This window comes from Gymnogyps californianus, chromosome 10 (assembly GCF_018139145.2).
Source record: "Gymnogyps californianus isolate 813 chromosome 10, ASM1813914v2, whole genome shotgun sequence".
Classification (NCBI taxonomy): Eukaryota; Metazoa; Chordata; class Aves; order Accipitriformes; family Cathartidae; genus Gymnogyps; species Gymnogyps californianus.
Genome location: NC_059480.1, coordinates 22525709 through 22551904, shown reverse-complemented (window position 1 = coordinate 22551904; position 26196 = coordinate 22525709).

Here is a 26196-nt window from a genome sequence, read left to right as displayed (position 1 = left end):
GTTTAGCAAAAGGGTAACGAAAATTTAAATTTGAGTGACTTTTTCCTATTGCTTAGAGTAATTAAGAGGCCTGTCCAGGAATTTTTGACCAAGATGCAGCACAGGCATGAGACTCCAGTCAGTCAGCTTTCTGGTTACCTAACGCATTTGGACCCTTGTGTGAAAGCATGCGGAGTCATGGCTGGTACACCGATTTGCTGTTGGAGACAATTTCTCTGCTGCAGTGTTAGCTCACACTTGTGCCAAACTCCGGACTATCTAGAAGTGGTTCACCGCTGAAGCAAGGAAACGTGGAACTGTGGTGGTGGTAAATCTGTTTTGAACTTCAGTCTCAGCCTTTCACATGGAATGGGCACGACTGGCTTAAGCTATGCAGCACAAAAAACCTCAAGTCTGTACCTACAGTGTGACTAACAAAACCAGTGTATAGCCATGGCTCTAACCTGTAGGTGGTCTAGAAAATAAAATAATGTAGGAAAGAGCAGAGTTGTAACATCTTACAGAAGAGAAAATTGTGAATAAAAACTGATGAATCATGCTTTGAGTAAACGTATTTGTACACCTAAATGCCTGACAGATTTCTGTTTCTTTGGGCAGGAAAAGCATGCCTCCAGTTGCAGTTGTTTTCCTTCTGCTTCTGCTTAATGTTGGAAAAACTGCTTTATTAATGAGGACTGTAGATTAGTTCACCTGCTCTTCAGTGATTGCATTGCTCTGTGCTTTCTGAAATTGCTTTCAGAGCTATAGCAGTCCAACCAGACTTTCCCATTAATACTTTATTAGCAGAGGCTACTTCTGTTATAAATGCCTGAAATTTGCTTTTCTATCTGCTAGTATGTGTACCATATGCATGGAAGACTTTTGAAAGACTTTGTTTTCTGCCTTCTCTGCAGTAGCTGTTGGGTTAAGATGCCTTTTTTTTTTTAATAGTAGTTCTTATCATCCAGTAGGGAAAACATCTTAATTGTTCTCTTTTTCTTTTCTTTTTTTTCCTTTCCCTCCCATGAGGAGGGAAATGTCATAAATGTCCTTCTGGGAAATGCTTCTTGACATATTTCCCCTTTTTAAAATGAACATTTCTATTGCTAATTCTCTTAGGGTAAACAATGCTAACCCTGACTTCAGACAGTGAAATTTAACAGGCTGTTACTTCTCCTGCCTTTGTTGAAGACAGCTGAGCTCTGTAGCTTGTGTGGTAACATCCTGGATTACAGGACAAATTGTAGATTTAGGACAGAATGAACAGCAAAATGCTTCCAAGCAGAACTAAGTCATTAATCTGTATTGAGGAAATTCCTTTTTGTAAGGAGACAGTATTGTAATTGGACTGCATTCAAGATCAAAGTTTACCTATGGACATGAAGAGGCTTTGTTGAAACAATATAATTACAGCAGTTCAGACACCTATAAAACTGCACTCATGTTTTTCGATCCTGTGTCCGATTAGTGTCAGACATGTGACGATAGTGCTCAGACGTTCACTCCCACGGAGCTGTGCTGGGAAAACCCGTGGGTCCTGCCTGGCTCTGCGTTTGCTTGGCTCCTCTCATCTCCCCTCCCAGGCGGTGGGTCTGTGGGTATAGACGATGTTACCGTGTAACTTGTATATGCACAAAACGCTGCATATCCCAAATCATCACGAACAAGGCTTGAACACCACTGTATCTGTCAAATGTTACTAATCTAGATAGCGGGGTGAGAAAAATCCTCTCATCCCGCAGGAGCTACAGCTGCAGGCTCTACAGCTCGAATGCAGGTAACGGCCTGCACAACCTGTTGTCACACCGTGTGAAAAGCTTTCTACAATTTTCCTGTCCCCACGTTCCCCGGGACCACGGTCCCGCTCGCCTCTTCTGCTTCGGTCCCGGCTGACTGGGGGGGGGTTAGGGGGGACTCGGGCAGGCCCGGCGCGGCCGCTCACAGCGGCGGGAGCAGCTCTCTGCGCGCAGGCAGGGAACCCCCGAGGTGGGCAAGCCCCGGTGCTCCGAAGATAGAGCCGAGGGAGGGCATCGCGCCCACAGGCCCACAGCGGGGGCAAGCCCGGTGCCGCCGCCCGCCTGGAGGGCCGCTTCCCCGGGTGCCCCCCGCTCGACCGCCGGCGCCGCGCCGCTCGGGGAGAGCGCGCTCCCCGCTTTACGGCTGCTGAAAACCTCCCTCGGCGAGCGCGGGGCAGCCGTACGGCGCCGGGGCAGCCGGGGCGGGCAGGTAACGGCGCGGCGGCTCGGGGAGGAGGCGGGCGGGCGGGCGGCCCCCGCCGTGGGGGCGCCGGACCCCCGGTACCGGCATCTCCCCCCTCAGTCCTCCGCGGTCGGGTGGCCGGTCCGTCGGTCTGCGGGCTGGTGTGGAGCCCGGCTGTCAGCCGGAGCTCGCCCTCACGCCAGCGCCGCAGGCAGCGGGGGAAAACTTTGTCAAAGCAAGGCAGTTTTGTGGGTGTTTTTCTAAAAGTAACTCTGAGCTCGGTAAAAAAAAGTAGCTCCGAGGCACCCTGGCGGGCTCCGCGGCTGCTCCTCCCTCCCCACGGCGCGGTGAGGTGAGCGGGGAAGCGCGTCCCTCCGCGCGGCGCCCGGCACGCGCGGGCGCTAATTGCTCCGGCGCTGCCATCTGCTAATGAACGGTGGTTCACGGGAACGTAGTGTCTTTAAATCAGCACGATTTCTGTCTCTCCTGGCTGGGTAGGAGGTCCTGGCTTGAGTACGCTACAATTTGCAATGTAACAGGTAAATCTGCATTGCAAATGTGCCCTACATAAATGTGATTAGCTGCCTTCTCCCGCTCTTTTGTCATTCTTAGTTCTGAGTTACCGCGTTGAGTTACTCAGAGTGTTTTATTGTTTGCTTTCTGTCCACTTAGCTACGTTGAGAAATTAGACACAAGTGTTGTCTTGGCTAGATTTAGAAACTTAATTATGCGTTGAATTATGCGTTAGCTCCTTAAAGCTTTTAAATATTAACTCCCCACCCACCCCCAACATAGTGGTATGTGACATCTGGAAAACTTTCTGGAAGCCATCAAAACAGTGAACTGGATGAAAACATGCTTTGCCCTCTTTTGTTTTGTGTATGCTCAGATTGTCTGAAACACAAATGAGTAATTTCACAGGTTTCACTATAGGATAACATTGTAGTCCTGATGTGCGATCCAGTGTCTTGGTTTCTCCACCCATGTGGAGCTCCTTGACCGTACGGTTTCTGTACGGTAAGTTGCCCATAACTGAGATGACCTCAAAATTGTAATTAAAATGCACTCTGTAAAGGCTATGGAGTTGACACTTGCGAACAGTGCTGAGGCATCTTGCTGACTTCAGCTGAAATTTGCAGTGTTGTTGCTGAGTCATCTGGACAGAAATATTCAGGGAAGAAATAAAGAATTTAGATTTTACCCTAATATGAACAGCTTGTTTCATGTTGGTCTGTTTATTACTCGGTACATATTTCTTGCATTTACAGGCAAATTTATTTGTTCAGTGGTTAACATATGGAAAGCATTAGAAGACAAACTGTAACGATACCAGAGTCCTGTATATCAAGCAATACTATATATGTTTTTAGAATTTTAATCTAAAGAGCTCTTGTACGAGTCCCAGTGCATCCGTAATGCAGCATTTATCTCCAGTGTCGTCAAAAGACTAAAGAGTATCTTATGAATTTTGGTCTTGGATCACATTCCTAGTAGATGTCTTAACTGTATGATAATCTACCATAAAGTTAATCACCTGAAACAAGCCAAAGAATGATCTTTTGCAGCAGACCTTTTGCAGGTTTTTTCAGCTGGAATTTTTCAATTAAAAGCTATAGAGCTATACATGCAACATTTTCTTAAAAAAGAAAAAATAATCCTTCAGAAAACCACTTTTCTCCAAGTTTCATCAGGTTTTTCTTCTTTTAAGTGTCTATCTAAACTTTGCAATTTTTTTTCACATCCTTAAAGTAAAAACAGTTTTACGTTGTTGAAGATGTTAGCTGAGACAATACTAACTAGGCCAGATTGCTCGGTAATGAAGCGATACGTCTGTTTGTGCTAATGGGATGCTGTTTTGTTTGCTTTGAAGAGTTTGGTCCAGGTTGTTTGTCTAAAGCAGAAAAAAGGATTAAGTGGTAAAAATGTCAGAATTGTCTAAGTCGATAAAAAGATGCTTATGGTTCATCTGAGTGTCACAAGCTGCAGATTTTTTTGTGGTAGCAGCTCCCAACAGTCATGCTGAATCATATGACTTCCTGCTCTGTTAATCTTCATAGCTGCAGTGTTAGGTTGTCACTCACTGTGGTACATACCTGCATTATTTTTTCTCCTTCTTAAATAACCTCCAGGTATGAATACAAACTAGACAAAAATAGACCTTTAAAGTGCTTTTTCTCCCCCTTAATAAACGGATTTATTTCAGAAGAGTAGTTCTTAGTGATGCACATGTAACCCTCCAGGGAATGTGTGCTGTAGATCTTCATTATGGTTAATCTGTCAAATAGACATCTTCTAGATCCTCAGACTTTTTCACTGGCTTTGGAGCTCCTACTCTAACTGTACTTTTGTTGGCCAAGATAGCATTCCTGCAGTATGAGGTATTTCTTTAGTATAGAATCGGTGCTTAGGCTGTTGTGGTTTTTTTTTCCTTCCTTTTTTTTTTTTTCCCCTCTGTGACGTTTGCTTTGGTGTTTAAGCACATGCATCTATAAATAGACATATATTTATAAACGAGTTTGTTAGGAATATGCAATGTAATGTGAGGAAATCATTGATAGATGGCTCTGAATTTTAGAACTGGGATCCTGTAAGTTGCCTTTCTGTGCAGATAACTCTGTGGTTTGCTGATTTGTAAAACAAGGGTCATAACACTTCCCTGAAGATAGCTGTAATTAATCCAGCTATGAAATATAGGCGTTATCTCCAGCTGCGAGATACGGAACAGATACTGAATGTCTGGTGGTTTGTTTTTTTTTTTTGAGGGGCAAAGATGTTTCTTTTTCCTGCCATGTGGAGATACAGTGGTGCCATTGCTGTTTTCCCTGGGGTTTGACTTTTGTTGTGTGTTTGATCTACTGGAAGAAGTAGCTTTCTGGGACTTTTTGCTTGATTCCTTGCCTGATGCATCTCAGCATAAACTGGTAACTGGTGTCAGGAATGTCAGTGGTATTTGTTCTAATACTATATGCCAAAACCTTCTGTTAGGTGGCCACGTACAGAGGGGACCACCTCTATGTTTGTATCTTCTCTATAGGTTGTTGGCAATCCAGCAACCACTGGGTCTGTGTATGGACTGCCAATACCAGGAATTGCAGAACTCCTTCGTGTTGGTGTGAGGAAATGCACTTTTATGGATATAAAATTTTTCACTAGCACTTCCATGGAACATGCACCACGCTTAGTTCACAAGACTGCTATGTTGGTTGCCAGTTTCTGCAGTAAAACTGCTTCGTTGGTATTTGTATTTTTGTTTGGACCTCCTGTATTATAAATTTCTGAAACTTACGTATGTGTTCTTTTGATTGCAAACCAGACTTCTTTGACTCGAAATCTTTTAAGTGTGATGTCTCTCCTCTCCGTCTGTCCACTTATATTTCTCTTCCAAAAGCTTGGGTAAGATTGGTAGAGCAGTAAAGAAAGCACTTGTTTTCCTTCCTGACTTCTGTGGTTGAGTGTCTTTTTTGTGTGTGTGTGTGTGTGCATTCTTTGTTTTTTGATTTTGCGTTTTTGTGATTTTTTTTTTTTTTTTAAAGTCAGTACTGGTTTTAGATTCAGAAGTTTTAGATTTCCAGAGCATGTCAGCATAAAAACTCACATCAACACAGCTATACTATTTAACAGCGAAAAAAACCCTGATTGCCCCCACTCCTACCATGCACTTAAATCGTAAAGTGAAGTGAGGAGAAGAAACATTTTCCTCTCTCCTGTTTTTCCCTCTAATTTTCTTTAAGATTTTCATGTTCCTTAACTGCATTGCTGAAGTGGTTGAGAGTTGAAATTTGACGTGGAAATTGCCTCCACTGAGAAGTAACTCAGTGTTCTGACTGAGTTATGATCAGATGAAAACAATGCACTCTATTCTTGGAGCCTTAGCAACATATGCATTGAAGCACTTTGTTTCTCCTCAAATATGCATCTACTGGTTCTGTCAGTTGTGTATGCTTGGTTAACGTTGCTGTGCAGGGAAGTAGGAAAGGTCATTGTTCATTCTACAGTAACTATATGGTTCCTATAAAGCAAAAATCAAGTACCGCTCTTACAGCCCAGACTGAGTGCCAAAGAGCAGTTAGTTTCTGAGCCATCTACTAGCTGTGGGATCTGTTGGTCAGCTGGAATCTAGCAGGGGAAAAAAAAATGTTAAGACTTGAATATCTGAAAACGTAGTCAAGAAGTAATCGAGTAAAGGTTCATGAATGCTGTTTGTTCTGGTTTCTTGTACAAACGTGCTTGCAGTTCTGTGTGAATATCTGAGAAGCGCAGAATACCTACAGGAGCTGAATGAAAGTGGGAATATGCTATTATTTATTATTGATCCATTACTTGTGTTGAAGATCGATATCCTGACTTTATTGACATTGGTTGTTGACCTCAGTAAGCCTTGACTTTTAACTCAGAGTGGTTAACTCTAACCTCTCTATACTAGTAAGTGCAGCATTCCTCCTTTGTACAGAGCCAAAGGATTTAGCCCTCATACCGTTCTTCTGTAGTTTCTGCTTGGAAATCAGAGGGAAATGCCACCCAAGCACATGCATGTAGGGAGAGGGAAATAGGTAAGAATCATCTGGGAGGTTGAATTGGTAGGATCATTGGGTATGTTCCCTTGTTCTCTCTTCATTGTTCTTGAGCTTCTCAGTTAACTATTATCCATGTTAAATACGGATTAATCTATGGGAAATCTTGAGGCAAATGTTGAATGTGATCCCAGCTATATATGACTGAGCAGAAAGTGTACAGCATCTTTGAATTTGACATTAACGAGGTCACTCCAAGAATCCTCTGTCAAGTTTAGGTGTTCATACTTCGAGGAGAATGTTAAAGAGAATTCAGAGAAGAACTGTAAGAATGAGTAAGGGTTGAAAATAACTCCTGAGGGAGAGATTCCAAGAGCTCAATATGTTAAATATTATCAGAGAGAAAGGCAAGGAGGGACTCGATTGCAATGTTTCAGCGTGTGCATTGTGAACAGAAATTCTATGATGAAGCAGAAAATGATGGTATAACAAGATCCATTGGCTAAAATATGAGCCAGACACATTTGCAGTAGAAATAAGAAATGCATCTTCAGCAATGAGGGTAACTTATTGCAGGTTATGGTAGGATATTCATCAAAGGAGAATTTTAATTTAAATGTGATATTTTTCCTTTAAGAGGTACCTAAATAAAAATTGAGGGCCTATGTCCATGTTTTATAGAAGTCAGAGTAGATGATCATAGTATTCTTTCTGTATCTAAATACATGAATCTACATAAAAATAATATGATATGGTTATTTAACCCAGGATACTGTTGAAATTAGAACAGAGCTGATAGTTAACTCAAGCCTTTTAAAATGTATAAAATGCTTGGAAACAATGAACTTCTTTTAGAAGTTCTGTACTGGAGATTGAAGACCACTGAGTCATGTTGGCAACAAAATTCTTCAGCGATGGAAAGATGTCATTACACTCAATTTCTGCGTTAGTAGGTCTTGGCCATTGTCTGCAAATACTAGATTAACATGCCAGTTGCTAAGATTCCTTACAACTTTTCGTCAAAGTACTGTGGAAATAAAGTTGGTTGAAGTCTAGAATCTGAAAGAAAGGTGAAATTGAAAAAAAAAAAAAAAAGAAATCCTGCTGTCATTGAGTAACTTTCATAGAAGAGAGCGCTTGGGCTGCTTTAGAAAACTGCTGAGTACAACAGACTGGTTAACAGAAGAGCCTACTCTGTGTGTGTGTGTGAATTATTGGAGGGTTTGCAAGGAGGGATTTGTAGATCCCGCAGAGATTTCAGGGAAATCTGTGTTATAATGCATTATCTCCTGCAGTGAAGAGCCAGCAGGAATGTTCTGAAGTTTTTAGCGTGCCCAGTTTTACATGCCTTTAGCAGGCGAAGCTTTCAGGTCTTAGGCTTAGTGGAATTGTAGGCAGCATAGGGAGAAATAAAAAAAATTGTAAATCAGAAAAGTGTCAAAATAAGGTTTCACTAAAGTGTGACAGGAAGAGCAGAAATCAAGCTGAAGTGCAAGTCAGATAAGATATGACTGTCTTGTATAAACTCTTCAGCTTTTTGGAGAAGATATCAGGAATCAGCCTTCAATATGATGAGAGGATCATCAAAATAAGTGAGAAGGACCCAAGCCAGCCCACATCACTCAGAGAAACCAGTCTTTTTGCTTAAATCCCTGAAGATACTGAAGCGATGTCCAGAGGATGGATTAGAAGAGCGTGGTTTGGTGAACTGAATCATGTATGTAATGAAGACCAGCTGGTTATAATACTGCAGCAAATTAGAGCAGGAAAAATCTGTGGCTGGAAGGAATTTTGAGTCTGAAGATGATTGTGCTGCTTGTCTCAAGTGATAATGTGCAAGTATCCAGAAAGCTTCATGATACATGCTGAAGAGAAAGCTAGATATTTATTGTACTATTGATCAATGTAAGAGTTGGAGATGTCTGTAAAAGTGGTTATTTTGTTTTTGTTTTGTTTAGGGCTCAATCAACGAAGTCTAAGCCACTTACTAGTAAGAAACTGTGCAATGAAAAGTATTTAATGGCTTAGAAACCAGTGAATGATAGATGTGTGAAGTACTGTTGAGAGAAAGAAAGGGATTCCAAATGCTGTAATTACAGAAAATCCTGCATGAGTGTACGTGCAAGGTAGAGATGTTTGACCATGCATTGTTTTTCTCCTTACTAATAGCAGAAAGTAATTTATAGGTGTGTATATATTTTCCTTCAGGATTGTTTTTATTTTTGAAATGATTATTTCTTGTCTTAAGTTTACATTTAGGCATTTCATTTAATGTTCTAAATAGTTCCGCACAGATTCTACCTTTTCTACTTTATATTTACATTCATGTTAGGGATTGCCTAAATTTGTTTCAAGCTTTGTCTTTGTAATGGCAATAAAAATTTAACTTTTATGAAAGAGGAATTTTTTTTATGCACTGGCTTAGGCCTAAGACTATTGTTAAGATGTGTGATATAGGGTGGTATAGGCCAAGTTTGTGGTTTGAAAAGATTAGCTGTGGCAAAACCGTAGTGAGAAGTATCTGTGTAGAGTGATGGGTGAGAAATTCTTAAAAAAAAATAATTATTTGCAGAAAACCATGTGTATACTGGCAATTTCCAAGTAGACTTGGGTGTATTTATCTACCAATTATAGTTCTTATTTTACGGATGAATATGCTAAGTGCTATTCAGAATTATTTGGCCATATGTTCCTGTTTTTATGGAACTTCATTTTGCGGGCTCTTTATATAAATAAAATTATTCTCTTCATGATGGCATGTAGTAAGAGGAAGAGAAAAGAATGTTATTTCAAATGTTACACCTTTTGCAAAAGAGCAGATGGTGTTTGTATGTGGGGCTTCAAATAAGTTTTACGCTTTGAAGCTACTGCTTTATTCCAGATTGTCTAAGTGAAATTAGTGTTTCTAGCTACTAGGTTATATTACACTTGATGTCAGTAAGTTTTAAAGTCAGCAAAGGCGTGGAGTTATATAGACCCTCTGTAGCTTTATTTCACTGTATTCTTTGTATAATATGGATTGGTGCCCATGTGCAGGCAAGAGTTGCTTGCTTAAAATTTCTTGCGTGCCGTACTTTGGCAAGACAGGACTGAGGTGAGGCTGAATGATCTCGAGTTCCTGCATCTTCATTTGCGCCTTTTTACAGGTGAGCATAACACTTGACTCTTCCAGTCTTTATGACTTCCTTCAGTTGCCACAACTTTGCAAAGCTAATAGAGAGCAGTCTCTTGGTGACATTAGGCAGCTCCTTCAACACCTTTGGATGCATCCCATCTACTGTCACAGTTGGTTCTCTGCAGTCAATTTGACATACTTCGTGGGCACTAAGTTTGATACAAAAACCCCCAGGAAAAATAGTTGGCAAATGATTAATTTTCTTGTTTGTCTTTTAATGTGAAATTTGAAATCCACTGGTCATGCCAATTGTGGAAAAAAAATGAAATTGGTGGTAAAGTCTCAGAGGAACTCATAGATGGAAACTGCAGGCTGAATTGAAACATTAAATTATTAAACATGCCTTTTTCTAAATACGTTCTAAGAGATTTACATCTGTGAATCACAAACGTCATGCTGGGTGAGACTAAGGGCAGGGATTTACATTGTATTGCTGTCTAAATTAGTTAATTGTCTTTCACTATTACCTTGCTTTGTTTGTTGTTGGTTTTTTTTAATGACAATATTTGGGCATGTTAAAAAACGTACTTTCCTTGTGGTGATTTGCTTCAAATAATTTGATTTTAGAACTATTTTAGTAGAAACAAATCCATATGAAGTCTGACATAGAAATGATTTCTTGCATGAATATTTGAAAGTGTAGTTGGAGGGCAGCAAAGAATATTGAACTGCTGTAGATACACACCTTGTATCTACATATACATAAACAAGGGGACTGTGGGGACTTAGACAATTTTGTAATCTTCCTGTTGATACTGGCTATTGCTGTGAGAACCGTTGCAGAGCATCTACAGTATGAAGGAACTACCTCTGAGGAGGAAACTGGAACCTTGGGGGTCACCTGCATATAAAAGTGAAATGTACTGTGCCTTTGGCTAGTGTAGTAGACTCTGTCTGAGGCTGAATTATGGAAGCCTATTAAAATATTAGTGGGTTTACTCATTTAGAGGTCTCTGAGAATACCTGTGGAAGAAAATAATGGACAGATCAGGCTGCTGCTTCTCTTAACTATTAAAGGAGACAGTCGTGATGCAGTGCCCTCTTCTGCATTCTGTAAATGGGACTGCAACAGCCATTCTGTAAATGGGCCTGCAACAGCCATTCGGACCATGCATCGAAGGGGGGAAAAGAAAAAAGTTCTGATTAAAAAGGGAAGATAATTACATGGTGTCAGAAACGTGCCTCTGAAATTTTTATTTCAGTAGTGAGGTGCTGCATTACTGCATATTTTTACTGTTTCAATTGAGAATAAAACCTATACAATATTGTTTATGTAAGTGCTTACACAAGAGAGGCATATGTTGAAATACTCGGAGAAGCCTGGTCTTGTTTTCAGGCCAAAGTATTGGCCCGGAGCTGATACGTGAGCATATGTTCAACGTGCTGAACTACTGGTTATTCAGTCTTCTTTCTCAGTCACAGACAAGCATGCAAAAGTATCCTGTTTTCTCCTGGGATGGAATGAGAACAAATGCAAAGATATTTTTAAATCTGATTGAATTCTTGTTTTCCTACCAGCTAATCACATGTATTAGATGCTTGATGAGTGTCTGCTATTTGGAAAACAGATACAACGTGGGCAAGTATGTCTGGCACAAGCCAGATGATTTGATTTTTGTCTTCATGGAAATAGTAAAAAAATACAGGTAGTGAGCAAAGAGGCTGTGGAGAACATGGTGTTTCCGGGGGGGGGAAAAATTGCATCTCTAGTTCTGATCAATTATGAGACTTTGCAAGTTTAATACAGAGCTTTTCTTGATTACCAAGTTGTGGCTTCTTTTCACATGCTTCATCCACCTACTTGTAACACTTTGAAAATGAATATTTTGGAACATGCTTTCTCACTTTCATCCTTGGTCAGAAAATGTTTTTTCTTCATGTTTTCTAACAGATGTTTTTCATAAGTGTGTGTGTGGAAAAATACTTATTTCCCATGTGGACTAGCTGGCTTTTCTGCACTCTTAATACTCCACCGTAACAAAAAGTGATTCTGCATAGACACTTCATTCTTGATGTAGTTTGTATGCCAGCACTTAAGTCTAGATTTTGAAGTTGAGTGGATAATTAACTTTGAAACTATGAAAGTTTAAATTCACTAAATTTGCATGTGTATTTTACATGGGTTTCAGTTTTTAAACCAGTTCTAAAGAACACTTCAGTTTTCTAGAGCAAATAAGGTCTGCTCTGCAGGAAAAAATAGAATATATTTCAAGTGAATTTTTTTATTAATATCAATGTTCAAAGGTCCAGCGCTTCAGAACCAGAAATTCCCAGGAGCAAAAATTTTCCTGAGATGTGTGTTCAAACATAGGATACTTCTGTGGCACAAGTGTGGAGTTTTGTTTTGTTTGGGTTTTTTTTGTAAAGTTATTTTTTCATTATTCCTTTTTGTTTGTAAAAAGGAACATACTGCTGTTTTATTTTGAGTAATGTACGGATGGTTCTTGCACATAATTATCAATGTACCTCTGAGTATAGGGAACTGAAATGAAATACACATTTTCATATATGTAGTGGTTATATACTAAAGTATGTAAGCATACAAGAATTTACTTATGTATGTGCAATCTTGATCAGATAGGCTTGTGGCTTCTGAATTTGAAAATAGCTCCAGAAATGTTGTAGAGAATATTTATAGGAATTTTTCGGAGTTCCTATCCTAAGAGGAATCAGAGATGTATTAAAGGAAATGTGTGTTTCTTAGGAAATACATAGTTTGAACAATTACTGTTGTTTCAAATTATGTGAAAGTAACCTGAGATGGTCTCACTTTTGAAATAGGTATTATTGTTTATTTTATACACTGTATGTACAATGCTAAGATTGAAACATGTTTGTTGTCTAGTTGCTAATAGATCAGGGTTCAATGGAGTTGTCTTTGTGTATTAGTGTCTGAGAGCAGATGTATTGACTGTCTTTGGAAGGGTGGGTTGAGGTGTAAGGGAGCTATTATCCAGTCTTCCTTCCAGTAAGATTTGTGTTCCAATACATGAAAGGAGGGGAAAAAAGGGTTAGTGAGTATCAAATTATAGTTGAATTATTGTAAGTAAAATACTTGATGCTGCTTCTTAATGCAGAATTGGTTTTTGTTTGGTATGTCATTCAAGCATAAATGAGAGATTTGAAAAAACTTACTCGTTCCATCTTTCTCAAGATTAAGTATATATTTGAAAAATAATACTGATGTGTAAGGACTACTTTCTGCTCTTTGCTTGGCTTATTTGTTTTTTTCCTTTATAAAATAAAATGTCTTTCTAGTTGTATAATATGTTCTAAGTGGCAAAGCCCAAGTAATTTATTCCTTTTTCTAGCAGATGCTTTGTGTGATTCAGTTTTGAAGTCCAATTCTTTCTACGTTTAATGGAGACACTTCTTTTTCCTTTTTTCGTTGAAAGGAGCTAATTAATGACACTTCCTAGAAAGATGAGATAGAAGTGTTACCAAAAAAAAGAGGGGAAAAAAATTTTCTTGACCTTTAGTGCGTAATTACTTTTAGTACCAGTTCAGAAGTCTGAAAATCACTGATGTCCTGAGAAGGCATAAAAGTGCCAGTGTAAAAAATACATCAAAGTAATTCAGTTTTTCAGAATTGAAATAAATGTGATTTAAAGGGAAACTGTCAAGATACTTAGATTTTAAAACCACATTAGTGGAAATTTGATTTTTATTCTGTTACAAGGCTTGCATTTACACTATTGGTTCTAGAATAAATTAACTGAAAGCTGTAGAAAAACTTCAGAGATTATTATTACGGTGCTCCCTAGGAAATATTAATTCATTTATTGTTTATCTCTTGCTTTGGAGGAGTTCCATCTAGAAACTTTTATTCAGTTACCTAGTGCAATGTGAAGTATTCCAACCTGCTATGTGAATGTACCTCTATTTAAAGTGCAGATTGACACCAAGTTTATACTGGTTTATGAAGAAAAGTGAAAAAAACAGAATTTTCTTTGAAACTATATAGAGGAAATTGTCTTAGTGATATGAGATGTGCCTCACAAACTGGCTTAAAATGCAGACTGATCCTTGTCCTGATTTGCTTGGAGTGGAAACTTGGGTAGATATTTTACAAACAAAAGGAAGCCAGCAATCTGGAAATAAATAAAACTTGAGTGATTCACTGATGGAAATCTAGACGCAGGAATCTTCTTGTCTTGGTTAGCTAAATAACTTTTCCTAGCAACATTCTGTATGCACCAAGAAGTTCCTTAATTTACAGAAGCTCATGTAAATATTACCTCAGTCTTCTCTGGTAATCTTTTTTAAATCAGGGCTTTTCTTAAGACTTCATTTCTGATAGTCTTATAGGCACTGACTATACCATAACATGCAGTAGTGTGTGTGTGATTTCTTTTTGTTTCAGAACATTTTTTAATCCTCACTGTTGTGGTATACTAATCAGGGCTTCGGAGGTCTGCACTGTATTTTGTTAATTATTGCAGCAGGTTAAAAATTAAAAGGAAGTGCCAATGAAAATTAATTTAATCAGGAATACTTTCTGCAGACTCAGTCCTGAGAGTCTGGTTTATCAGGGCTTCATAATAAGAACAGCAATACTAAGTAAAGAGAGATTCAGTGTTTATCTAAGATACTGTTAAGATGAGAGATTTCTGGAGCTTTTCCAGGGTGTATTTTTGAAGGCTGTTAGTATTTTTGTAGTACTTGTGAGTTTTTTATGTACTCCCTTGGCTGTGTCACGTGGACTGAACAGCAGGTCAGACTTGAACAAAATAAATATACACAGCCTAAAACTTGCAGGATTTTGCAATTGGATGTAATGAAGTTAAACTGTTGGAAAGTTCGGTTGTTGTTGTGTCCCCGTCCCCCCCCCCCCAAAAAAAAATTGGTCTTCCTTTAATGGATTATAGATTAATATTGCAAGTAATTTTTTTAAAATAGCCTGCTACTAAAATACATGCCTTAATTTGTAAACTTTTAAATTATTTTCATTGGCAGTCTAGTGTCTTTCCATTATTTAGATGTGAAAGACTGGACAAGATTTATTCCTCCCCCCAGCCACTAACTTTTGTTTCTCTTTGGGCTGCTTCTGACATTGTTTTAAGCCCAAGTTTTCAGGGTGGGGATGTGTGGGTGTATTAGGCAAAATAAAAGACTTCACCTGGAGTATGTAGCAATCCAAAATGAACCTGAGGTGCTAGGCTTTTGTAGTGGCTGCTTTAGTCAAGACGATAGGAGGGCAGTGAAACTTAGATCTCTGGATTTACAGGCTGACCACCCAGTGCTTAAGTCAGGGCTCTTCCTTAGCAAAGCATTCATATTTGAGATTATATGCTTCCCTCTCAACAAATTAATGAAGAATGTTTGCTGAAATCTCACTGACTTCACTTCTTTGTGAGGAGATAATTACTTGTTTCATGAATAAAGATCTGCGGTCACTGGCAAACTCAGAAGACTATAAATGCTTCACAAATGGCTAAAACAAAATATGGGATAGTCAGGGTTGCCCATTTAGTGCTCTGAATGCTTTAACAATCTGCTCTGACTTTTCTTAGTTGAAAGCCAAGACCTGATGTGAACAACCCTAGTTCTCACGCATGCAGGGTCCTTTCCACGTAGTCCTTATGCACGTAGGTTGGCATAAGAGCAATACTTGCATAAGAGCAATACTTGGATTCTTGAAGTGAGTGTACCATACTAATGTGAGAGTACAAAAGTTGCATCTTCTTACATCAGCGGGCATCAAAGGAATCTTTTTAGTTAATAGTAAAAGGTGCTACGAGGAGGAGAGAGTGGGGTCTTTGTCTTCTTGTTACAGAGTAGAATATTGTATACAGAATAGACTATTGTAAAGGTTGGGCTACAATAATGAGTACCCAGGAAAAGTCTGAATTGTTGAAACGCATTGCCACAGTGCGAAGCTGGGGTGGGATTCAGTAAAAAAAAAAAAAAATCCAGCAGAGGAAGTTGGAATGCATTTTTATTGCATTCTTTGCTTCAAGAGTAGCTTTCTGAATTGGATTCCTAGAGAGAATTTGTGAAAATTTTATGCGTAAAAGTAACAAAGATTCATGAATAGTTTATTTCAGTTTGATTTTCCCTGATCTATGCATGAGTTTATTAGCTTCAGGCAGGCACGTAAGGATTCAAACGTGGGTTGTTTTTTTTTTCCCCTAAAATTCAACTTGTAGTACTATCAAATTTTGTTTCCTTTTAACAAGCAGAGACCTTACTTAGCAGAGATTGCTAGAGAGCTGCAGCTCCACACATCTGTAATTCATGCCTGTTCTCATCCAAACATGTCTGTTGTTAGACTTCAGTGGACTTGAGGTCAGACCTGCTGCAAATTTGATAGTTTGAAGAGAATTAATTTGGTGGAAAGAAATGTGTGAAAAGACTTTGAAAGTTTTGTGCTGCTGTTTTGACTAATGGAGACTTGACTAATACAAGTTAGCTGCGTCCTTTTTTGTGTTGTTCCCCCCCCGCCTTACATCACATGATATGCATTGACTGGAACAAGTGGTCACTAACAGAGGTAAACTAGTGTTAATCAGCTTATAGAATGAGTCCAATTTCAGAAGTGAATGAAAAAATGTAAAACCCCAAACCCCTGTTTATGAAGTAGTTTATAAGAATATATTTATGTATTACTGAAATATAGTTTCTCCAACCTAGTTCCAAGTCAATTGAAAAAATACTTTACTAGAATCAGAATTAAAATACCAAGAGCAGAGCTAATATTTTATCTGAGTAGTAGTTATATAATTCTGCAAACTCTGTATGGTCAAACTGGCATTATAGCTACATAAAGTAAAGCAGGATCGATGCCACGCAGCTGTATTCCTTACCTGCTGGAGCTACCCAGGAGGCTGCTTGATGCTGTGAGGCTGCAAGAGGTGTGGCGTTCCCTGTGCTCCCTGTGTGCTGATTTCATGGTGTTGCTGGATGTGTTAATGGGACCGGGAGATGTTAAAAGCAGCTTCCCATGGGTTGTACGCCAGGAAACAGAGAACTAGTAGCTCTTGGGGGATAGGCTCTTGGGGAGCTCCTCAGCCGACATAATCTGTTGTTCTCTAGACCATGTGGCTGTTGGAAATGTAGTCATGAACTTTAAGAAAAGTGTCTCAACCTCTTTTTTTTTTTTTTTTTTTAAGGACTGAAGGGTTTTTTTCTTTTTTTGTAAATATCCTCTGTTCACAAGGAAAATGTCCAGAATATGAATATCTAACTAAACACAAGAGGGAATGAGCTTGGATTTGGAAGACTTGGTCAATATTCAAATGCAGCCACTGTTCCCCTGTATGGCCTTGGCCAAGGCTGCTTTTCTTTCCTGTGCTTTCACTTCCCTGTCTATAAAATGAGTGATGTTATGCTATCTTTCTAAAGAAATTTCAGAAATTGCAATAAAAAGCAGTGAATTAGATCTAAGAATTATAGTTTTGTATAGTCATATGACTTTAGAAACCTTATTATGTCACTCTAGTTATCAGCCAAAATTGTAATCTCAATGAACGAATGATGAAGCTTATTCTCAATGGCAATTAATTTATCAAAAATTAAATATGTGGCAAGACAGTTGCTAGGATAATAAATAAATGAAAGTACAATTAAAAAAGACAAAGCAAAGGTGATATAAATAAATGTGACCTTTTTTCTTTGTGCACTCAGGTCAATGATTGCAACAGGGCTATGCTTCTTTGTACTGAATATTCATGGTTTGACTAGGACGGCTAAAAATGGATAATTATGGAGACAATGATATGTTCTGTCAGGCTGTGTTAATATCCTTTGGGCTGTAACTTAATGCTGATCTACTAGTAACAACATTGTAGTGTCTCCAGCTTCATGTGAACCGTAGTTTCTGATCGATGATAATGCATTCCACCGTGAGTTATGCTTCTTGTGTACCAGGCTTTAATGTGTTCTTGGACTTCCCCTTGCAATGTATCTTCTAGGATAAGCTCTAACTAGAATAATAGTAATAGGAGGATCTTTTTTGATAATGAGGAAAGCTCTGCAAATATTCACAGCATATCACATACAATTCCTGCATCAGTGTTGCTTGGGGGACAGGTATTCTTAGTCAAAGATAAATGTCACAAAATGGATCTTCCGGCAGAAAGATACTTTGGTTCATCACCAGAGGCAAAACAACTTAAATGCAATTGCATTTTTGGATCTGTTTGTGTTCAGTTAGATATTTGTATTCTGGACATTTTCCTTGTGAACAGAGGATATTTGGAGGAAAAAAAAAAGAAAAAAACAAACCTCAAACACTCAAGAAATAGGAAGTGTTGTTCCAGAATGGATCACTGGGAGGAGCTGTTTATTACAGCTTTTATGCATTAAATCAGCAGCAAAGGAATGATGAGAGAGTGGGAAGGTGATGTGGAGCCAAACATACTTTGTCATGAGTGGGGAATACTCTCCTGTAGTAGAAAGTGATCAATGGCTTTTTAAAAAAAAAAAAAAAAGGGAGCGGTCACTTCAAGGGAAAGGACTATTTCACTGAGATTTGTAAAACTTTTATTGTATATTAACTGTAAAATGGAAGTGCAGTTAGGCCACATCATGTCCAATGGGAATGCACTAAACAGGTAGTAGTTGTACAACTCTCATTCACACACTGGAGAGCTCATGAGTTCCAAATAAGACAAGAACTGTTCCTACCATTGGAGTACTGAAAGGATCTTTTTTATCAGTAATCCTATTATACCTAGAAGGTAACCCACCTCGTAAAGACGATTTGTATTTGTATCCTGATATGATAGAATGAAAGGAGAAAAAAATCTCTTTGTAAAAATTCTCCACCACTATCTCCATAATCTCTACTTGAGTGAGCATCAGCCAAGTGAGAAAATGAAAAATTATAACCTGCCAAGCATCAGTGGCAGACTGAAATGAAAAAATTGCAAGTTAATAACAGTGATGCCTCAGAAAAATTTGCTGGCCAATTTAACATTGCTTTATCCAAGGTCACATCTTGCAGCTGATTATTTTTAGTAATTTGCAGATGAGAACTTTCTACCTTTCTTATGGCAAGTGAAGATCAGGGAAATGCCGGGTACAGTTTAAAACTCAAGGTTATCAATCTCTTCAGATCAAAACTAAATCATGTTCCCTGCTTATTTGCTTAAGACTGGGCACAGAAATTATTTCCATTGTAGTGAAGTGGGATGTCTATGCTGTCCTTTATGACCACAATGAAGTCAATGTAACATTGACAGACATGGATTTGATGGATGGACCACTCGGTGGATAAGGACTTGGCTGGATGGTCGCACTCAGAGTTGTGGTCAACAGCTCAGTGTCCAAGTGGAGACCAGTGACGAGTGGTGTTCCTCAGGGGTTGGTATTGGGACCGGTGCTGTTTAACATCTTTGTCGGCAACATGGACGGTGGGATTGTGTGCACCCTCAGCAAGTTTGCTGACGACACCAAGCTGTGTGCTGCGGTCGACATGCTGGACGGAAGGGATGCCATCCAGAGGGACCTTGACAGGCTTGAGAGGTGGGCCTGTGCGAACCTCGTGAAATTCAACAAGGCCAAGTGGAAGCCCCTGCACATGGGTCGGGGCAATCCCAAGCACAAATATAGGCTGGGCGATGAGTGGATTGAGAGCAGCCCTGTGGAGAAGGACTTGGGGGTGTTGGTTGATGAGAAGCTCAACATGACCCGGCAATGTGCGTTGGCAGCCCAGAAAGCCAACCATATCCTGGGCTGCATCAAAAGAAGCGTAACCAGCAGATTGAGGGAGGTGGTTCTCTGCCTCTACTCTGCTCTCGTGAGACCCCACCTGGAGTACTGCATTCAGCTCTGGGGTCCCCAGTGTAAGAAGGACATGGACCTGTTGGAGTGAGTCCAGAGGAGGGCCACGAAGATGATCAGAGGGCTGGAGCACCTCTCCTATGAAGGCCGGCTGAGAGAGTTGGGATTGTTCAGCCTGGAGAAGAGAAGGCTCCGGGCAGACCTTGTAGCAGCCTTCCAGTACCTGAAGGGGGCCTGCAAGAAAGCCGGAGAGGGACTTTTTAAAGGGCATGTAGTGATAGGACAAGGGGTAATGGCTTTAAACTGAAAGAGGGCAGATTTAGATTAGATGTAAGGAAGAAGTTCTTTACTGTGAGGGTGGTGAGGCACTGGAACAGGTTGCCCAGAGAAGTTGTGGATGCCCCTTCCCTGGAAGTGTTCAAGGTGAGGTTGGATGGGGCTTTGAGCAACCTGTCCTAGTGGAAGGTGTCCCTGCCCTGGCAGGGGGGTTGGAACTAGATGGTCTTTAAGGTCCCTTCCAACCCAAACCATTCTATGAACATGAAAACTCACAGTGGAGTGAGGTTGATGAAGAGGTTGAAAGTAGGAGAAACTAAAACTTGGCAGAGTTTCTTCTGGAGCAGACTCTTGCTAATGTTCATGTGATGATTTTTACATAATAGTTTTAAAAGAAATTGTTGCACGTTTTTGAGGTTTCTTAAGGAATGTGAACCTATTGCAAGCTAATACATGAGACATACTGTAAGTGGAGTCCTGTGAAATAACCAGAGCACTTTACTGGAATCCGAGGTGTGAAAATCATTAGTGAACTGTAGCAGCACTTAATTTCCTCCAGCACAATCTACACAATCATCTTAACATTACAGAGTGAACCTTGCTACAACATTTGCAAAGCATTGGCACACTGTCACTTATTTAAAACAGACCATTCTTCAACAAACAGAATGTATCATTAGTTTGTGGAAACTCCTGCTCTAGGCGTGCAGTGCAAAGGGCTGCGCAAGGGGAAACCCTCCGTGCTGTTGTTTTAATGTGGTTCTGTGGTCCTTCTAATGAAGGATAAGTAACATCCTGATATGCTGAGTGTATACAGTGGTTCTAGGGAGATTTTGTGGTCTGGTGGTTAAAAAATCTTGTCTGTGGGTAATTGTTTTTCAGCCACTGAGTTGTTGCTGCGTAGAAAAGAGCGCAGCGCTTCTGTCTGGCATGGAAAGTGAAGGGCACTTGTTATTGCAAGATTGATGGAGTACCCTGTTTGTAACTGCCCTGTTTTCTAACCATATAGGTCTTCTCTGTCATTAAAATAATAAAAATACTTGAGCACCTCCATTCAAGGACTCTCCAAAAGCATTCATTTCTATTCCTGTATGTGTGAGCTTTGTGAGCTACGGCTGTTCTGTGTTGAGATGGCTGAAAGTGTCATTGGAGTGCTTTTCAGGAACAAGAGGATTAACTTGCAAAAAGTGTTACTGGTGATCGTTAATGATCACCGTGGTCAGAAGCCTGGGTTGAAGTCTCAGCCTCTAGATCCAAGTCTGCTGGGCGTTTGCTCAGTAGGAATGGGAGCTGAATTCCCAGCTGTATTTCCCAGCTTTCCGTGGAAGTTCCCTATTAGATCACTCATGTCCTGTCTGGTTTCTGAGATCTGACAAGATCGCAGCTTGAACTGTTTAATTTTTCTCGCTGTCATGCAATGCATCATATTGAGTTAGTTCAATAGCCCTAATCTAATGCTTACTGCAATGAAACTGTGAATGTATCAATCAATACTTATTTCAGTAAATGTAAAGCGAAATGAAAATTCTTTTGACAACTTCTGTCCATTTTGTTATCTCTTTTTTTAATCGCAAAACTGTCTCTTAAAGTTTCCACACTTCCTTAAACTTTGTAGCCTGTCTTCTTTCATATACATCAGGCTGATGCCAGCAGCTCTCTCCTCTCCCAAACAAGGTTCCATCTAATGCATTAGGTTAATCTGCTGTATTCCTGCAGCAGAAGGAAGCTGAATCTTTCTTGATGCATCCAGGCAGTTGTGGCAGGCAGATCTTTGGACCTAGGAGCAAACATTTCAGGGAATATGAGACTTCAAACTTGATGTTTTATTGCCTTGTTGTTTTTCTTCCTCAAAAGTAGTCTTGCTTTGGGATATTTTCAATGCAAGCAAAGCAAAAAAGCTTTAGTGTTGCCATTCTCTAGCATCACTCAGTCTTATCATTGTGTTATGTGATGTCTAATATCCAGACTCTGACAGGGTGTGCTCTGTCCCAGGCCAGACAGAGCAGCCGTTGTTGGATTATGTTCATGTGCAAAGTGGAACCTCTTCACTGAATTATGTGATATTTTTCCCATTTGTACTAAGGCTGCTTTCTGTTTATGCAGGGAAGTGTGTATCTGTGTGTAATATTTCTAAGTATATGTGCTCTCATATACACACCCTTTCCACCATTTTTACGGCAGTATAAAGGAGTCTTAGTGGAGATTAAATTCCTCCTCCCCTTTCTCTGTAAAACATACCTTTAGTCAAATTTCTAGGGTAATAGTTTTCTTTTAATGTTGCAAATATTCAGAGATAAACATACAGATGAGAAGAAGAAACAAAGCATGGAGAAGATAAATATCTGTACACAGCTAGGCATGAGTTTTTCTTCATACCTTCCAGGACAGAACTGGACCAGTTGTCCCTTTCTTCTGTTTATGGCAGCAGTGTTGTTTTAGGTGCTTTTTTCTGCATCCTCTCCATGGGAATGAAATGACAGGGCACAACTTTCTTGTGCTTACTTATATATGACCAGCTATATGGATCCATAGTACTCTGTGGATGGGGGAGATAGCATCCGTAGCTTATGACTTGCAGTCGTAAAATTGCAGTTCTTTGCCAGCTAAGAGGGAGTGCAGCAGACTGTTCTCAAAATCAGGCCATTTTTGCTTGCTGTTGTGAAAAGACAGAGCTTGACTCTCCTTTTTGCTTTTCAGGAAGCTTAATGCTTTTGCGCTCTTTTCAGCCAAATGCTGATAATAGGCTCTATAAGGAACTTTTGTGCAATGATTCATTTAGCCGTAAAATTACATGTAGCAAAAGTGGACTTGACCAAGAGAAAGGTAAGGTTAAAGCAAATATTTAGACTTTTTTTTTTAAAGCTAGTCAGAGTAGATTAAGGCCGCTGAACACACATTAACACTTTAAAATAGAATCACAAAGCTGCACTTTTTTTCTGCAAAAATCTTCTAGACCATTGTACACCTATTAATGAACACTTCTTTTAAAGCCTCTCTCTTGTGGCAGGTATTTCTGTTTGAGGGTTCTTGACTCGTAATTGTGCAAGAGATCCAAATTGTTCATTTTAATTGACCCTTCTGGCCTTGAAATGAATGTAAATACTTGCAGACTGTTTTTTTTTGTTTTGTTTTCTTTTCAAAACATTGTTTTAAGGTAACTGACCCTGTGATCATACTTTTATAAGTATTTTTCTGGTAGGCCTGTTACTTCCAGAGGCTGATAGTGAAATAATGGGAGAGATTTAAAATAGATTTCCTTTTTGAAGCTTGTGTGCTGATTATTAAAGTGTGTGAAAGGAGTTCCCTGACCCATTACAAAATAATTCTTTTGCCAACAGAAAACATAATGCGTTCTGATGACACTTATAATTGCAGTACTTCCAGAACAATTACCCTAGTAGTTCATTTTCATACTGTTGGAAATCATATTTGCATGTTATATTTAATTGAAAACGGCATGCTTTGCTTTGTGCACATCTGGAAATACTCATTGGGTTTAACTTGAGAGCAAATGTGTATTTACTTTGCAGGTAGGCAAACATTTAGCTGTCCTGACAGGAGAATGCATTTTAATATCAGTTGCATGTGATACTACATCCCTATACAGCTGCGTTTTTCCAAGTTATAGCCAGTCCAAGTAGTGGTGGGTACTGAATGCTTAGATGTTTATTTGGCATATCAGATTCCAATGGTTATGAAGTTTTGAATTGTGCCAGAAACAAATTTGTGGTCAGCTGTTGGCCTCTGTATCCTCAGATTCATTTGCTGATGTTGCCTCTCTTCAGTTAAATTATACACTTTAGTACCGGGTGAGGTTCTAGCTCAGTACTTCCACAGAAAAAGGAAATAGATCTCACAACTTTGAACAGTTGCCCTTTACTTAGCTTTTGCCACTCTTCGTCCTGAGCTATGATAGAACACACCCTTTCCCTTGGCAAAGAGATGAATGAACTTTTCATATGTAGCTGAAGACACGTGGTTAATGAAGTGGCAAAAACTGAAGTAGGAAGGACATCTCTGTAGAGGATGAAGAATAAACATAATGGGGTGGTGCATTGGCACAGAATGAGAAGGCAGGTTCATGAGTAAAAAAATAAAAATAAAATAAAAAAAAACCAACAAAAAAGTAAAGACAGTGATGTCTGGGTGGGTGTGATTTGCTTGTATAAAGTCAGGCTTGTAAGTTAAAACTGGAATAAACACAGCTTTTCCTGTGATGGACCTGGGCATTCTAGAAAGTCTTTTGAATAGAGTTCACCTCGTATTTTGAGGTTAAATTACCCTGATGAAAATATTTTCTTTGTGTGCTTTCTGGATATGTAGTTTAATCAGACTTTTTGGAAAGAAGCCTGGGACTAATATGAACATTTTTTTGATGTGATGTCTACACATTTTGTTTCACAAGAGAGGAGGAAAGGGCTGTGGTCATTCCTATTGGATGGGAAAGAGCAACCTCAAGCATGTTGTCAACACTAGATTTTTCTGCATTTTCTTTACACTGGTAATGTTATTGAGGTTAATGATTTTTTTTTTTTTAAACTTAAATTCACAGCTAAAAATACGGTCCAGAGTGTGAAATAATTGTTAAATTAGCAGTTATTAATATGCAATGATTGTAAGTCGGAATCAGGCTGGGTGTGGAAGAATTCTTAGTGCATGGAAATCAGTGTTACCGTCTGACCTCAGTTTTTTCCCATTATGTTATCTTCTAAAAGCCTTCTGCTTAACAGCTCTGTATAATGATTTATATTTCAGATAGCTCCAGGTACTTATTCTGTGCATTTCTCAATCCTTCTGCTGTGCGTTGTCATCAGATAGACAAAATGCTGCCCTCTCCTAGCACTGCATGAGGCTACCCCAGTTTAACTTGTGTTACGGCTAGAACTGGCAACAGGAGTGAAGGCTTTGTCGGATGAGCAGAACTGGGGACTGGAGTGAAACTCCAATTTGTATGTCCAGTGGGTAGTCACTGGATAGGAACTCATTTTGGTTGTTACCAAGCTGGGTGGCAATCATTCACCATGTAGAAGATACTGAACTAGCCAGTCTTCCTAAGCTGTTAATGTCTGTCTTTTTAGGGACTAAATTTTAAAAAAAGCAGTGTTTCTTTCAGCAATGCATACAGCTTTTTTTGTGTGTGTTCAGGATAAAAACGTATGTGACCTTGGTTTAAAAAAAAAAAAAAGGTACAAGATCAAATTCCATTGACATCTGAAAAGTTAAATAAAAGTCCTTTCCTACAGATTAAGACTGCTGCCTTTCTCCTCCCTTTTAAACATTTAAACACACTCTTTACATGATACTTAAGCTTTCAAGTCAAAGTTACGAGGTGCTTTAGCCAGGCTTGAGTCTGAGAACGAGACCCAAACCAGGACAATAACAAAACGACACAAAGATTGACTTCACTGTGCTTGCTGGATGAAGTGAAAACTGCTGAAATATAAATCCTATATCCTGGGATTTCACTGCCTGCTGGAACTAATCTCATTAACTTAAAACCACCTGAGGCTTAAGAGAGATATACACTGCTGTGAGAAATTATATTTATCTCATCCTAGGGGGAAATCCTTTCCCTCCCCCACCTTACCTTACTTCTGACTTTGTCATTCTTGAATTACCAGGTCATTTCTCCCACATGGGAAAGTTGTCATAGCTCACAGCAATGCAATTACTGTATCTGCAGTTCACTGCTGTATGAATGCTGAGATCACTGTTCAAGGTTTTTCTTCTTAAATAATTTCCTAAAGAAAGCAAAGATTGGAAAAATAATATGTTGGTATTTTACTTAAATAAAGTTCCTCCAGAGTTACAGGAAAAGATTCCAGAATTAAAGACATGGCATAAGAAAAACAGCTTATTGAAAATATTTAGGTGTTTATTGTCATTGTAAACCAAATACTGAGTTTTCTTTAACCAGTACAGTTTTAAGAGATTGGTTGCCTCTGATAACTGGTAATTGGATGCAGAAATTTCAAATGCAGGGTTGCAGTTTTAAATCCAGTGAGCATTGCCAGTGAGAGCTGTGTAGTTGTGTGGTTGATTGCTGCACTCCCATTTGGATTGAGACTAGATCCCAAATCTACATTCAATATTAAAGTCCAGCCAGGAGAAATATTCCCTTTGACATGGAAGGATTTTGGGTGAGGTTTTATCCGATAGTCTTGTTGGACTTTGCAGCAAGGCAAAATGACCCTGTTCAAGTGTCTTTTAATGTTTGTCTACTTATGAAAAATAAATAAATCAATTTTGAGTTATCCATTAAACAGCTCAAATATAGAAGGATATTAAGAAGAAAAGTAATACTAAAGCTGAGGTAGCTGTCAAAACCAA